Source organism: Vidua macroura, chromosome 17 (genome assembly GCF_024509145.1).
Source record: "Vidua macroura isolate BioBank_ID:100142 chromosome 17, ASM2450914v1, whole genome shotgun sequence".
NCBI classification, from domain to species: Eukaryota; Metazoa; Chordata; class Aves; order Passeriformes; family Viduidae; genus Vidua; species Vidua macroura.
In genome coordinates this window covers 11,349,341-11,365,062 of record NC_071587.1, presented here as the reverse complement: position 1 = coordinate 11,365,062, position 15,722 = coordinate 11,349,341, and the positions used below count along the sequence as shown (strand labels likewise).

The window sequence follows — 15,722 nt, the reverse complement described above, 5'->3', positions numbered from 1 at the left end:
TTCTACTTCTGGTTGTGAAATCAGCTGGTGGTGAGCGAACGCGCCCATCTCCCTGTGAACCTGTCAGGTTTGCAGTGGGCAGTAAAGCCCTCATGTGTTTCCAGGTGAAAAACTGTTAGAGAATGAGAAGTGGCTTAGATGATCAATGGCCACTTTGAAGACTGGCATGTTTGTCTTGCTGCGTTTGGTGCCACGTTTGGGATCTGAGCTGATGTTAATGACGGAGAGCACGGAGCCATCTGCTCAGCTGTCTGTCCGAAGGGACTCAGTAGAGAAGCCCAGCTCTAACGGCTCAAAACACCTACAAAAAACTTCCAGGAAGGAAAATGAGGCTGTTGTAACCACAAAATGCTTCCTGGCTGCCAAGAATCCACAGGTACCTCACACCACTTACTCAGACGACTTGGACATGCTGCAGCAACACCAGAGAAAAACCCAGCTAAATCCAAATCTTGTCTCCTCTGCCAGGGTGGTTTTTCCCTTTGCTGCAGCTGTTAAAAAAAAAAAAAATATGGAGAAACATCTCAGTCACTCTCTTGGAAAGAAGAGGGAAGTTCATCTGTTTGCTCTCAGAAGACATGGTGAAGCTGTCATTGCAAATCATATTTTAAATAAGTGTGTGGGAGTACGTGTGAGACGGAGGGAAGATGAGAGAGCTTACACTTAGATAAGACAAAGACAAGCTCGTCATACACAAAAGCTATTCTTTTGTTGCTCCTACTAGTCCCACTTCCTCCTCCCTGAAGTTTCCACTTCCTTTCACTGGATAACATTTCCCACAGCCTCAGGTAATGCACTCTGGCAAAATGCTGTGCTAACTGAGATCTAACTTTTAAGACACACAGAACACATCAGTAATTTCACACAGGAAAAACATCTTCGGCAGGCAGCCTTCAACAATAAGGAGCATGAAGTAACAGCTTCTGAAACGTTCCTGGTAGAATAAAAAAAACCTTGACTGACAATTCATTCCTCATAATATGGTAAGATTGATTGCCTTAGAAAGCCTATGAAATCACATTCCCAGTGATGTTATTTGAAGGCTCTGTATAATTCATCGACCACTCTATCATGCATTGTGCATGTGATGTTATATTTTGGACACACTGGGAAGTATTAGATATAAAATTACTTTGTATGATGCAGCCCAGATGTAAAAAAGTGCATTGCTTGGGACTACGTGATTCAGTGAGAAAATATAAATGGGAAATTGCTGGAGCTGAAATTTTATTGCAAAGTTATTTATCTTTGTTATTACTTTCTGAATCCTTTTGTGCTTATGGGTTGCTACAACAGATAGAAAAACTCTTATTTACACTTTACACTAAGGATTATGAAGGAGGAAATAGTCACTGCATACAAAAAAAATAGATTAATGTGTGGTCCAATTTTGTGTTTATTCTCCTAATGTATAAAACTGAATTTTATGTATATTGATATACTTATACATACACAGACACGCACATTCAGTCTGAACAAACAGTTCTAGAATTAAACTGAACATGAATAGTGATGTATTATTTTAACAGAGAAAGATGTGAAGATGATTTTAAAGAAAAGGGAGGGTCTTTTCATTGGGAGAAGAAGGAAGTATACATGTATAAAAATGCCTTGGCTGCACATAGATTTCACAGGTAGAAAAGGAAGTGTTTCCAGGGAAAACACTTCTATTCATAAAGGTGACTATTTCCATTTATAGCTTCTAATTCTGTAAAGCAGAGAATGCTTTCAGCTCCCAGCTCTGCAGTGGCAGCCTGGCTCAGGACTTCAGTCCAGGGGCATTTAGTTTGTCAAATTAATTTTTTTATTCTTGTTAGAGCACTGCTGTTCCAAAAATGGGCTTTCATTGGCACTCAGGCTGCAGCCACTGACAGCTGTGAGTGTGAAAATCAGTCCTAGCCTGCACTACAGCACCAAGTGTGCACTGGGGGTGGAAGGGTTTAACTTTGGCCTCTGCCAGCCTCAGTTTCTGAGCATTTAAACTTCTGAACTTTCCTTTCAGAAGACTCTGACAGGTGACACACAAAAAGCTGGAAGAGAACAAGTTCTGAGAGAACCTCACACAGTTTGCAGGTGACCACATTATTCTACCAAACCCCATCTCTAATTCCATCCTTACTTCTCTTTTATAAAGGTTCCCACCACGTGATCCATCCCTCTGGAAGAAGATGGAAAGGAAAAGGACTGCATTCCAGTATCACAACCTCCAACTGGATTTCTGTACTGCTAAGAGCAAAGGGAATTAGGGATTTCCAGAGGAGGCTTCAGCCCCACAGACATCTCCAAAGCCGTGCCCTTTGCTCCAGCTCCTTCCCCTGTGGAAGCTGAGCAGGCTGGAACTCCTGCTGGTTTAAAAGCATCTTCAACAAATGTAAGAAAATGAATCAAAAACAGGAGACTGAGAATCCCAGATGATGCAGCCAGCTGAGCTCTTTACATCATTTCTTATTCTCTGTAGCCTGAAAAGATTACAATAATGCTAATTTTTTTGTGAGGGCTCATCGTGGCAAGTTGAGAGGGAAGCATATCCTACATTGGTTTATGGGGCTATAACAGAACTTTCTGTAACTCATAAAAACCATCTAAAGATTCCATGACCTGCACAACCGTTCAAATACAGGTTATCAGCAAAAATCCTAAAATACACAACAAACCAGATTTACCAGAAAGTGGTAAATATTCTGGTCAAGACAGGATCTGATACACATGTAAAATAGAAATAGAATTAAACAAGAAATCTTATGTTTTAGCAAGACATTTGCAGAGCTGCTCATGCCCATAATCTCATGGATTGGAAACTTCCAGATGAAAATGTTGTGCATTAAAATCTATTTAAAATCTTTGCTATTAATTGTGGTTATATGATAATAATGTTAATTAAATGATCTTGTAATTATCTCATATAGGTATCTCTAAGTATCTACATATTAACATGAAAGTGCAATTGCATTCCTGAGACTGTTGCCTTGGAAATAAATCTAAAAATGAAATTAAATCTTTACAGAGGCCTCTCATAACTTCAAAAAGAAAAAATTTGAGATGTTCAGAAACAGAATTTTTTTTTTCAGTGGAAAGGTCCAACATGATGATTCAGAGTAGTTAATGAACAACTAAACTGATTCTGCTTGTAATTAGGAAAAACATATTTGGTGTGAGAGTGTATTTTGAAGGTAAAAGCAGAGGAGAGAATTTTTCATTTGAAGAAAGTGATATCATTTAGTGATTAGTAGCAAAAAAAATATTTCTAGCTTTTCCTTTGCCTGTCATTTTCCTGTGCACGTCAGGTTGTGTGCAAGCATCCATAAATCAGCTGTAATAAAATCCAACTCATAGAAATAATATCAGGTTATTTAAGCATGCCCAGAAAGAAGACAAAAGAATGACAAATAATTATTTTACAAGGTAACACCTTCACAATGGCTATTAATGGGTGCCTTTAATTTGTGTTTTAATTTAAAAGGCAGATTCATAAGAGCATTTTCATTGTCCCCAGATCAAGGGATATATAAAAAGAGAGAAATGCCTATGTTTGGTTAAGACATATAATTTGCTCAGCTCCTTAATCAAGTACTAAAGTGTTATTTCTTACAATTCAGTGCATATTAATTTTCGCTCAGAATCTCATCTGCTAAGTTTAAGTCCTGCATACATCTGCTGCAGAAGTGCATTAGCACACTGCTTAAAAAAAGGGAACTATTTTACCCTTTTGTAAATCTAAACCCATTTTCCGAAGGTTAATATTTAACAGGGATTGAGCACTGAACAAATGGAGATTTTACCCCAGGCACCGTTAGCCAAGTGTTTAAAAATCACCTTTTCTGCATGAAAGGGTGATTCCTAGTGACTAAACCCCAGACATTTGGCTGGTTCAGTAAATTCTTCCATCTATCTTTGCTGAGCAAAGCCTGAAACCTGCTCACCCCAAAGCCCTGCAGGCTGCTCACAGGGCTGGGCTGCTGAGCTGGGGCTTTTCCCACTCATCCCAAACTACCCCTTCAAGCTCTCACTGATACCATTTTTATTGGAGCTGAAAGGAAATACCTTTCCAGAACAACTTAACTATTTATTTTGTTACAGCAAACTATGCTCCAGTCTCCACAGGAAACCAAAGCTGGGCCCTGCACGGAATTCCCAATACTGTAAATAAACATTGCCAGGTAAGACTAATTTCTTGCTCTGCACACAGAGCCCTTCAAAGCACATTCAAGCACCATGCAGCTAAAAAAAATTAATTTCTCTTTATTCTTCCTCTTTTGCCTTGGATTTATAATTTTTCCCCCTCTTCACTAAATATAAGACAATTTTTAATTGAACTATCTCAGCATGGTGGTTTTTTTCTGTATCACTGCAGCCCTGCAAGTGGTTGCCTTGTGAAAAATTGTCCTACATTGATCTAACCTGAGTTTGCATGGCCTCCCTCTGTATCATGAGCCAGACTGGCACTGTAACCTGAAGAGACATGTCCTCTAAATGTGTTCTGGCTGTGGATTTTTTTAAGATTTTGTCCTGTACAGAGAGCGTGGTTACATGTCCTCAAATCCCATCTAGCTCAGACACACAGCCTCATAAAATTTGACAGTTTAGGAAAGAGCCCCAAGTTTTCCTTGTCTATCCAGCTCTCCATTAAAAGCAAACTTTCCAGCTATTTATTTATAAATGTTTTTGGATTCATAGGAACTTGTATCAGTATTACGAAGTAAATAGCATTTGTAAAATGCAACTATTTGAGTTTTTAAAAATGCTCTTTTGCAGCATTATAAACTTTCTTAATTTTGTGTTGCCTGCTACTGAAGGGCCAGGAAATTGGGCTGTAGGCTGAATTCCTTGAGTTCACATTCCTTGTTTGTGGCTCTGTCCTGGTGTAGCAGATGACCAGGAAAAACAATTTCCTCTGCCCCCAACTCTGTTTTCCCAATTCTGAAACCCTGAGCCAGCAAAAAGCTTTAATTAAAGCTTCAGGAAAAGAAGCAGTAAGCACAGGCCAACTTACCTGCACATCTCACACTATAGACAGCCTGTGACTCACAGTCGAGACATCATGATTTTATGCATGAAAAGCAATAGTTGCTCTAATTATCCTCTAATTAGTTCTCTATTGGCTGCAAAGGAAAATGCACGTGCTCCTCTGACAGGTGTGCGAAACGCAAAAGAGGAAAAGTACAATCCTGTCAGATGTTCCCAGACGTGCTAACCAATATTGCTTTCCAATAAATTTCAGCTTTGAGATGAATATAAAAGCTGAACACATCCTATGGAATAGCTCTAGACAAACTGCCAGGAAGAAGAAGGTCTCGAATTCACAGTGTTTAATATATGATCACATCTCCAAGTGCAGTAACTCAGAAGTGGGAGGGTACTGAGGGAATGTTAAATGCAGGGCATTATATATTAATATAATTTCTTTCTTTCTCCAAGATAAAGAATGTTTTTGCTCACGCAGCCTTAATTTAGATGGCCTGTCAAGTCCTCCTTTTTGCAGTGGCATGATGAAAGACACTGATGTGGGCCAGCAGAGGCAGTGCTGGGGCTTTTCAACAATTACTGTAGAAATGCTAATGAATTTCCTCCAATGAAAGGCCCCAGCTTCCTCAGCTAGACCCTCCATCACAGCACCCATAAATTATCCAGTTGTTTGCTTGTGCTGAATCTCAGAACATTTTGGGATCTGCTGAAATCAGCACAAGGTCTCACAGTGATTTCAGAGGTTTCTGCAGCAGTCTTTAACACCTGGATCATCCTGCTGTGAGTCCATGCTCGTGTCTGGTCCTGCAGTTAAGGCTCATGGGCTCTACACCAGCTCAGGGCTTGTGCAGAGCCTGAGCAATGACAGAGGATCTGTCATTGTGAAATGGAGATGGAAATTCAGCTTGGACTGTGCGCACCCAGCCTAACACAGCTGCAGGGCCATCCCCAGGCTTAGGGCAAGAACTGGATGTTGGGAAGCAGCAAAATTCCTGGGATGCTGCTGCCTATTTTACCTGTTAGAGCCCCACAGAGCCAGGCAATCCCAGATGGATTTGGGCATAGTCCATATGGACTGTGGGGCAACCACCTGTACTGGGAACCAGTTCAGAAATCTTTCCATTTCCATACAAGCAAAAAAACAGCTTCCCAGGGCTCCCCTCTCCCTGTTACTCCTGTCCCATGTTCCATTCTCCCATGGGACTTGTGCTGGAGCCCTGGCTCCTCTGGGGACTCATAGTCCAGTATTGCTTACAGTACTGAGAAAACCTGAGCCTGAAAATTCTGCCTTCATCTTTGCTTGTCATTACACAACTGTATTATCAGAGCATGCTACAGACAAAACTTTATTTTTCAGGGCAGGCACATCTTACTGTTTTTCCTGTCAAATTACAGGAGACATTTGCTGGTCTGACCATCCTCATTAAGCAGCTCCTTTATAGCCATGTATTGCCACGGTACAAAGCAGTTTTAAGCTCTTACAAATAAAACAGTTTATCATAATTAACTGCACGATGGGATAGAGCTCCCTAAAGACAACCATAAATATTGCTTCCTTGCTCCTGACAGCCTGGCAATGAGGATTTGCCACGAGGTGAAAGAAGCATCTATATTTTACTACCTCAAGTAGCAGAATAGGCTAACCAGAGCAGTAATTGCAATGATCATAGTCTTTACCACTCTTGACTGTGCAGAGAAATATGCAGTGACATCACTGGAGAGTGGTCTTTGCTGAGCAGGATCAGTGGGGATGGGCTGGACTGGAATGTTAATGACTTGCAGTAAAATCAGCCGATTTCCCTTCTCATCCATCACCATCCCCACAGACAGCAGAAATGCGCTGAAAGGATGTCCATTGAAAGAGTAGCTTTAATTAACTCTCAGCCTCACTCAGCACAGGAGAGCTGGGCCTGATTCAAGCTGCTCTAACCCTCCTTTGCCACGCCTGCAGGGTGGTTTGATGCAGCAGCGAGCAGCTCTCAGCTGGCTCCTGCAGACCAGCATTTCCCAGCTGGGAGAGCCACTAGAAAGAATCAAATGGTCAGGAAGCTTTTGAAATTTTTACTGTAATCTAAATCAAAGTGAATCATGTTCATCCCCTCCCTTTACATGTTCCTATCTCAAGGTCAAGTATTTTCTGTAAACTTTCCCAGGTGCATGCAGAGCCACTCCAGCCCTGCCAGGGTAAAGGTAAAGAATGCAGTGAAAAATGCAAGGAGGGAAATGGACAGTCAGTGAGGCCTGGGCTGTTCAATCAATATGTAGCACAAGAACCATTTTCAGTGTGGAAAAATTTAAACTAGATATCTCTGGCTGTCAGCACCTTCCTTTGCAAAAGAAGCTCTGATGCCTCGCTCCTACAGGATGTGGACGCAATGAAAATGTCATCCAGTGTTCTCAGACTGAGAGACAGCTCCCTGAATGGTAACTTTGAAAGAGTAAGAAATCTCAAGATGCAGAATTGTGAACTCAGCCCCAGACAATCAGGGAAGTGGACTGACAGACAGCAAAAGGCTCAGCAGGCTAAGCCTGGCCACAAACCACAGCTGTGTTGTGCCTCCAAGACAGAGAGTACTAAAAAACAAATAAAATCTTAAGAACAGAAAGTCATCGGCTCAAGATACAACACGTGTTCACTGATTCAGATCCTTTCCTTATTTTTATGCCACAACCCTTAATCCCTGGTGTCAAGAATCTCATCTAATTCTTTCAGTTTCTTGACTATGTTCTCTCACATTGTTACGCAGGGGTGCAGGCTCATTACTTGCTACATGAAGCAGCTCTGCAGAGTTTGTATTTGACTCCTGATTTTCTAAGCCTTCAGATTAAGTTCTCTTATTGTTAGGCTCTTTTGGATCAACTTTATCAAAATTTTTATTTCTTCCTTGACTTATTACTTTATTAAATTTAAATCTTTAATAAAGTCTCCTTTCCCCCATGACAATAAACTTAGCATGAATAAACTTTTCTCACAACTTTTGCAATTTCCCAAGCCTTTTTTTTCTCACTCAAATCTGAAAGGTTTCTACATAAGGTGTGTTATTTCTCTAGTGTTCAAAAGAAATAATAATTAAAAGAACCACACTAAAATATGAGTTGAGGGTGAAATTCCTACCTGCAGCTTACCATGTTCTAGGATTTACACCTGATATCTGGTCTATCACTGGAATGCCTGTGCTGGGTTAGAGGTAACTACATCTGTGGCAATGCCATTCCAATTCCTACTGATTATATACACTTGTATAAGCTAAACCCAGCTCCTCAGTTACGTGTGTGCTCATTGCAGAGTCCTGTCACCCATTCCAAGTTTGTGCTAATTGATGATGCCTTGGATTTGATGGTGAGAGAACAGAGCCAAATAAGACCCTGAGCTCTTCTCTGCCTTCCCTACTAGATCATGAACCAGGGCTGTTTTGTCTTATTCCTCCTCTTTAACAGCATCTACTTGCACACCATCCCTGCTCAGCTGCTGTATCTGGAGCAGCAGCTCCTGATCCATCCAGGGGAGCAGGCAAAGGCATCCTTCCTTCTTGAGGAGCATAAAATCCATGGAAGGTCAGGCAAGCAATACTTATGGTGCTGCAGACTCCTTTATTCTCTGGCTGGTTTCCCATCAGCCTTGCAAGTCAACCTCTCAGGGATGAGCTAATTAGAAAATGGCCCATGAAACTGTTGAGACTCGCACCTCACACCTCTGTATTGCTCCTCCAAACTCTCTCCAGAGGGTGTTGTCTGGATCTAGTGCTTTCTCACTTGGAGCTCAGGGCTCGGTGCCTTTAATTAGGATGTGCCAAAGCTCCTGGGTGTAGTGGAGATGTTGGGGACAGCTCTCTCCATCCCACTCCTGGTTTTGATGTCGTTGCAGCGGGAGGCTGCAGGGACAGCCTGTGCAGAAACTTTGGAGCTGCTGATCCCCTGGAGTGCTGGGGGTTGATCACTGTACCACGTTCCTGCACTTCAAACTCCCCACTCAGGTGGGTCACACAGAGAGCTGCCATGAGAGAATGTGGCATGACACTGAATAATCAGATTAACAGCCTAATAATGTGACACCTGGTGTCCACAATTACAGTGGCCACTGCTCAGGAGTGTGGCTCCTGGAAAAGGGAGAGATAATGAATTATTCATCAGCTGCTCTGATCATCAGAAAATTCACACCACCTCTGTCTTCAATAAACCTTTGCACTCTTATTTATAATCAACATTTTACTTTGCAATGATGGATGCTAAGTACCTATTAAATATCTCTGCCATTTCCTGAATAAATGATAGAGACTGAAAAATACTTACTAATAGATTTGCATTATAGTAATTTTTTAATGTTAGAATTAAACTACTAAAAAAAAAAAAAGGAATATAATCAAGGTCAACCAAGAGGCCTGATCAGTGTAAAATGAATGCATTGATAAACAAGAATAATGATTTGTTGACATCAATATTTCTTACAAGTTGGTAATGGTATTATTTCATCCTAAATAAGAATGAAAAATGCAGTGGCTCATAGCCACAGATTAGATGAAATGTTGGTGCCATCTGCTTTAAACTTCTGTAAGTATTATTTGGTTATTTAAACTAATACATCAGACTGAGATAAAATCAGTAACTGTTGCATATACAGCTCTCACAGTGAATTTTCAGGAGCAGTTTTGCCTGTGTATTAACCCAAAATATAATAATAAAAATTCTGAGTAATGGAATATTGTGTGGAGAGTCTCATAAAAGTAGGAGAAAATTTTATTCTAGCTCAGAGTAGCTGTTTCTATGCTAATCTTTGATGCTGCTTTTTCCTGTATACTGTAAGCACACATACATTGCAGTGGAGGCCTTGGGTAACAACAGGGATTGAACCATTCCCTGCTGTGCTGAAAACCTGTTTTGGCCTTTTGAAAATCATATTCCTGCTGCCCTCGGTCTGCAGAGATCACAGACAAGCCAGTTACAATGCATTAGCAAATGCACTTTTTTCAGCTTGTTTCTGGCTTCCTTAAATTCCACATTTAAGCAGCTACTTAAGCCTCACTGTTTTCAAAGTCACTGCCTGCCTAGAGCCTCCTCTGTCTTGCTCTGAATATTTCATTCTTTGATACTGTGTTTGACTCAATACTCTGACTTTTAGCACCAAGTTTCTAAGTATTTGTCCAGTTGTACTGGTCATGACCTTTCTGTGTCTAACCTGCTAAAACAAAACTTCAGTCCAAGTTATAGAAGTGTAAGATAATATTTTGATTGAGTTCACTGAGCTTTGGATTAGGGTTATGTGTAAAATAATTTAAGGTTAAAATAATTTAAGTAACTTAACAAGTCATAACTTTCAACCCATGTGAACTTTGATCAATTCAGGCCTGGCTGTAAGAAGTTCTGAGCAATTCTTGCTTACTTCAAAATCAATAAGTGGCACAGCAGCTCTCAATCTCTCTTTATTTGATCCACAAGTAAGAGCTTAAGAATTTGACCCCATAAGGCAAAATGTTTCTACATAATCAATATGTGAGACCACAGCCATATCCAAGGCAGCTCTGCTGCCCTAAACCTTGCTTAAAAATGGTATCAGTGTCTGTGTTGTAGATAACCTGGGGCTCTGTGGAATTTCAGGAAAACAGCTGGGATTACCAAGTCTATAGAAATGGTTTTCAGAAATGATACAATGGAGTCTTTAATAAATAGAAACTTTCTGCAGTTCTGAGCTACAAATTACTGTATGATAACATCTTCCCAAAGACAAAACCTCTCAACACTCAGTCTGGGGCTGTTTCATTCTGGTACCAGAATCAATAATGACCTATCAAGCCTAGGAGAAAATGAAGGGAATTTCCAGGACCCACAGCTGAACTCTTTTCAGGATGACTTAGACTTCAATAGACAAAGTAAGAAGGTTCTCTACATTGATGCAAATGCATTCCTAAAGGTCACCTTAAGTTTAAAGAAAGTGAGGAAAATCTGATTTCTCAGTGCTGATTCAATAGCACAATGTGTTAGCACTTTCACAATGTGCTAGCACTTTTCAGGAGACTTTGCCACTGGCACTTGCTATTTTTATCTACCCACCAGGCAGCTCAGCAAAACCCAAGAAACAATTTCACTTTGTTCATTCTTCCCCCTCGTGTATATAATAATACAGGAAGAAGAAATAAGGTGAAAACATAAAATGATCATTAAAAATGAATGAGAAGAGTGTGTATAGAAGACTTTTGGGTAAATGGACTGTATCCTCATTGGCATGTGGATTTTGTTTTTTTTTTTCCTTTGCTGTAGGTTAAACAGAATATTAACTGTTTGCTCTGATTGAAGTGCATCGTGTTGTTGCACTGGAGAAACAACAGGGGAATAAATTCTGAACAGGAGATCAATACTGTCACTGCTGCTTCTCCCGTGCTCCAGGGGAAGGGAATTTTGGATCTTTTGGTCTGAAAGCCAGTTCCACTCTGTGCTCAGTTGTTATCTGGCACTTTAGGTGGAGCTACAACTCTGTCTTCCTTCACTGCCTGCCTGCTCCTCTCCCTCCATGGAAAGTGGACATGAGAGCAGCATGGGGCTTGCAATATTCTCACACATATGCAAGTGTTCAGTAATTTATCAATCTGGTCTGAAACCAGTGCATGAAAAGACTCCTGTTTTGCCACTGAGTTCTATATTACATGTTCCAGTGGTAATTTTGGAAGTATTGGAACGGTAATCCTCTATGAGGTAACTTTACCTGCAGAGTAGTTCTGCTGCCATCTTTGGGAGCACCGGGGTTTTTTCAATGGTTTGTTGAACTTCACACTAAGGTTATAAAAACTAATCTAAAAAGGAACAGAAATCTGGGATACCTATCCTCCACTACATAATTAACAGCCTAAAGGCTCTCCTCCTTGAAGGAGGAATAAGGACATCCACAGCAAGGCTTAGTGTGCAATATTTTGCTCAAGTTCACACCCAACCTCATTTCACAACTTTCTCACACAGGTAAGCAGAATTCATTCTGATTAGTGTAACTAAACAGCCTTCACATAGCTTTGTCATAAGGGGGCAATTAAGAAAGCTTGTGTCTGCTGAAAATCTGAGTAGTTACACTTGGCATAGGAGAGTCTTGGTAAGGTATTAGATCAATCTGCACCCCAAGCACTCTGAAAGTCCCCAAACATGGGCTGTTTGGATTTCTTGTTTGCTGTGAGACCCTTGACTACAACTGCTACAGCTTTCCTAAGCTGATGTACACAGGAGTCCAGGCACAAACTGCAAGCAAGGGAGCATTTCTGGTTCAATCTGTTCTACAACTGCATGATCATATTTAACACTTAGCCAGCACTTAGTTCTACAAAGTGACCTTGCTGCAGCAGTTTCTGTGGTGTTCACACAACACTGATATTATAAAGCGAAATTATAATTCATGGAGTACGCTGGTAGCTTTCGAAGGCACTCCTGAGAGCACTGAGACAATAGAGCAGCACCACAGAAAACAAACAAAACCCCACATTGAAGGCTGTTGAACAGTGGAGTTTTAAAACTGCTTGAAGTCCAGCATGAGTCTGAAACAGCAGACTGTTTGACAACTATTTTCCAGAAGTGCAATTAGCTGACAGAGCACAATTCTCCCCCCTCCATAATGTTAGTGTCTTCTGATCAACATGAAAACAACAGAGCTGGCAGTGACACTCCCCAAGGAGACCCTAAACAATACACAGCATTTTAACAATGCACTAAAAAGCCTCCCTTCTGCCCCTGCAGTGGGGTCCACTGCCTGTCCTGCAGATCCTGTGCCACTGTCATCTCAGATCATCCCAATCTGTTCATAGCCAACAGCACAGAAGCTCCCAAAATGTTCTGTGTGGCAGAATTTCTGCCAAGCAGGGATCTCAGCAGGAGTTTTCGGGAGTGCAGCAGCAGGATGCAGACCATTACTGCTTTAGTCAGTAAGCAGATGGCAGCAGTAGTTTGTCTCAGAAATAACTGACCAGAGCTGCTCAGTGCTGAGCCTCTCGCTGCATTATTCCACAAGGAAGAAAGCACCCTGCTTTTTACACATTTGTTATCCTTATTTTTCACAGAACAGCAAGAAGGTACGTGGGAGGGAAGAATATATTGTTGCTTAGCAATGAGATGCTCATAGCACGGTTGGTTTTTTAAAGCTTTTGCTAAACATACACATACAAAACTAAGATAAAACCACCCTGAGTACAATGGAGAAGTAAAATTGCATTCCTAAGAATGGAATTACTGAGGCCAAATATTCCATTTCTTTCTGTTTTAGGTACCCAACCAGATGAATATTCTGGAAAAGATTAGAAGAAATGTGGCAAGTATGAGAAGTGGCAATTTCCCTGGTATTCTCTCAATTGTGTCAGCAAGCTCAGAACTTGCTGAGCCCCACAGTGCATCCATTCCTGTATCCTCATAGAAGTATCCCCCACTAATTCACAGAGTAGTTATGGAATGTGTTAGAAATACTGCCACAGTTTCTGTTGAAGCTTCATCCTGGTGATCTCACAGTCCCTGTCTCTCATTGTTCCTTATTCCCCCTCTCCTGACTGGTGTTTCAGGCATTGTGCTCCAACAAAAGGTCTCCTCTGAACCCCTCTGTGGACAAGGACATGGCATTAACCCCTGCAGGGTGTGGGGAGGGAAAGGAAGCACAGGATCATCTGTGCTGCAGATCACAGAATCATAAAGGTTGGAAAAGACCTCCAAGATCATCAAACCCAACCTTTGACTGAGGACAGCCATGGCCACCAAGCCACATCATGGAATACTGCATCTACTAATTTTTTGAACACTTCCAGGCGATTCCACCTCTTCCCTACAGAGAGGGGGGATCCTTGCCTGGGACCTCCAGCAGGCAGCACCACTGGGAAATGGGAACTCCAAAACTCCCCAAACTCTCCCCAAAAAGTAAGGTGCAAAGTTCTTTCCCAACCAGCTCTTGAAAGTATATATTCAAATGCTTAGGAAATACAGAGCTGCAACACCTATAAGCTGCTAAAAGACCAAAAGATCCCCAAACAGATCCTGTCTGCTGCAAAGTATGGAATATCAGGTTTGGAAAAGGAATAGGAAAGGCATCTTAATGCAGATACACTTAAATGTACAACCTCCCCCCCCTGCAATTTATATTGAAGCACCAATGAAGTTTTGGTTCCAGTTTGTACTTCTTTTTGCAAAATTTTTTTAAACCTAAAAGTCCATAGAACTAAAAAACCTCTAAGTTTATGACTTGTAATATGTTTCATAAGTTTCTTTTCTGCTATGATTCACTAATATTCATGCTGATGAAAGAAAATCTTATCTACTTTTTCTGCCTAATTAAAATGTGAAGAATGCACAAAAAAGTGAAGAAATAATCAAGCATATTTTTCTGGTTCTTTTTTTGCTGGAATAACATTTTGAGAAGAGGTCCTTCTTGTTTTTACTCTATTAATAATCCTCCATTTGCAAAATCATCAATGTCTGCACAATTATCAAACTGTAATTTCAATTACTGGAGTATGAACAAGTGGGATGAAAGCATGAGTTATGAGGGAGAAACACTGCTTTTTCTTCAACATCTCACTATTAAATCAGGAAACTAACAATCTGTGAGTGGTAAATGGACTTATTTCTAAACAGAACATTGGGTAAAATTAGATTACACAGTCAAGTAATTTCTGAAGCTAAGCAGATTTGAAGTGCTATCAGCTGGGTGGACAAGTTGTACAGCTGGTGTTCTTGTGGGAGACTCTAAGCCCTGGCAAAGAAGGGATACTCAAGTGAAAACACAGCAGTCCAAGTATTTTGGCTGCTCCTGTGCTGTGATTTTCTCCAACATCTTCTGGCCTCTCTGATGGGATGAACTTTCTCACTCAGGTTAGCAAAAGGCTTTGGTACAAGAGCTTTCCCTTGGACACTTCAATATCCCTTCTGCAAACAACAGCAATGGTACACAGGTTTCACCTGAAACCGTCTAAACCACAATGGCACTCCGGCCTTTGGAGCTGGCTTGCTGTGGAATTGGAGGGTTTTCTGAAAAAGTAACAGAAGTCTGTCTTTTGGGAGAAATAGGAGAAAATCTCCAGAAACAGTTAAAACCAAACACATCACCCAGATCCCCGTTGTTTTCTTCAGAGCTGTCTGTGGACTGGAATGAGCAGAACTCTGAGAAACTGCACTTAAATAATACTGAAGTGTTAAGGGAAACATGGATTTCATCGCATTTGGAAAGCACAAACCATGGTATCTGTGAGACTCCTGTTCCACCTCTGCTGACCAAAAAGGTTTTGTCTGTGGTCTGTAAAGAAAGGGAATTACAAATCTCCAGAACTGTAGAAGCTCAGGATAAAATAAGAAGTGATAAATTTTCAATTGTCTTATGTAACTCAATTTTATTTTGTGAATATATCAAATTTGTTGCTACTGCTTTGTTGCAGCAACTTCTGAAAAAGAGAGGACAAATTATGGGGTGTGACGAGCTATATACCCTCATAGTCAACCTCTCTTCAAGGTAAACCTTGGTTTGAAGGTATGTATTATCATTTATTCCTGGTATGGTTAAAAAAAATACAGTTCTAAATAGGCTGAGTGATTTTTGTATAAGCTTCTATTTCCAAAATATCAAGAACTTGATAAAGTTATGAGAGGGAAACTACTGTAAATTTGTTTTAAAAATAAACATCACTATTTTTAGTCCTTCATCTTAACCCCAAAACTTTGCATCTTTGAAAATGAAAACTGCAGCTTTGCAAAACTGAGCTTATAACTTCCAGCCTTCTAAATTCTGCTGCTTCTCCTTGCAGCATTAATAACCAGAG

At 40.7% G+C, this 15,722-nt stretch overlaps 1 long non-coding RNA gene across 1 annotated transcript; it reads left to right on the top strand.

The window, feature by feature from the left end:
- Positions 1 to 13,556: 13,556 nt before the first annotated feature.
- Positions 13,557 to 15,427, top strand: LOC128815671 (uncharacterized). The gene is made up of 3 exons (XR_008439702.1): positions 13,557 to 13,611; positions 13,722 to 13,830; positions 15,342 to 15,427. It is a non-coding gene; the product is annotated as an uncharacterized LOC128815671 (long non-coding RNA).
- The last annotated feature ends 295 nt before the right edge of the window (positions 15,428 to 15,722 follow it).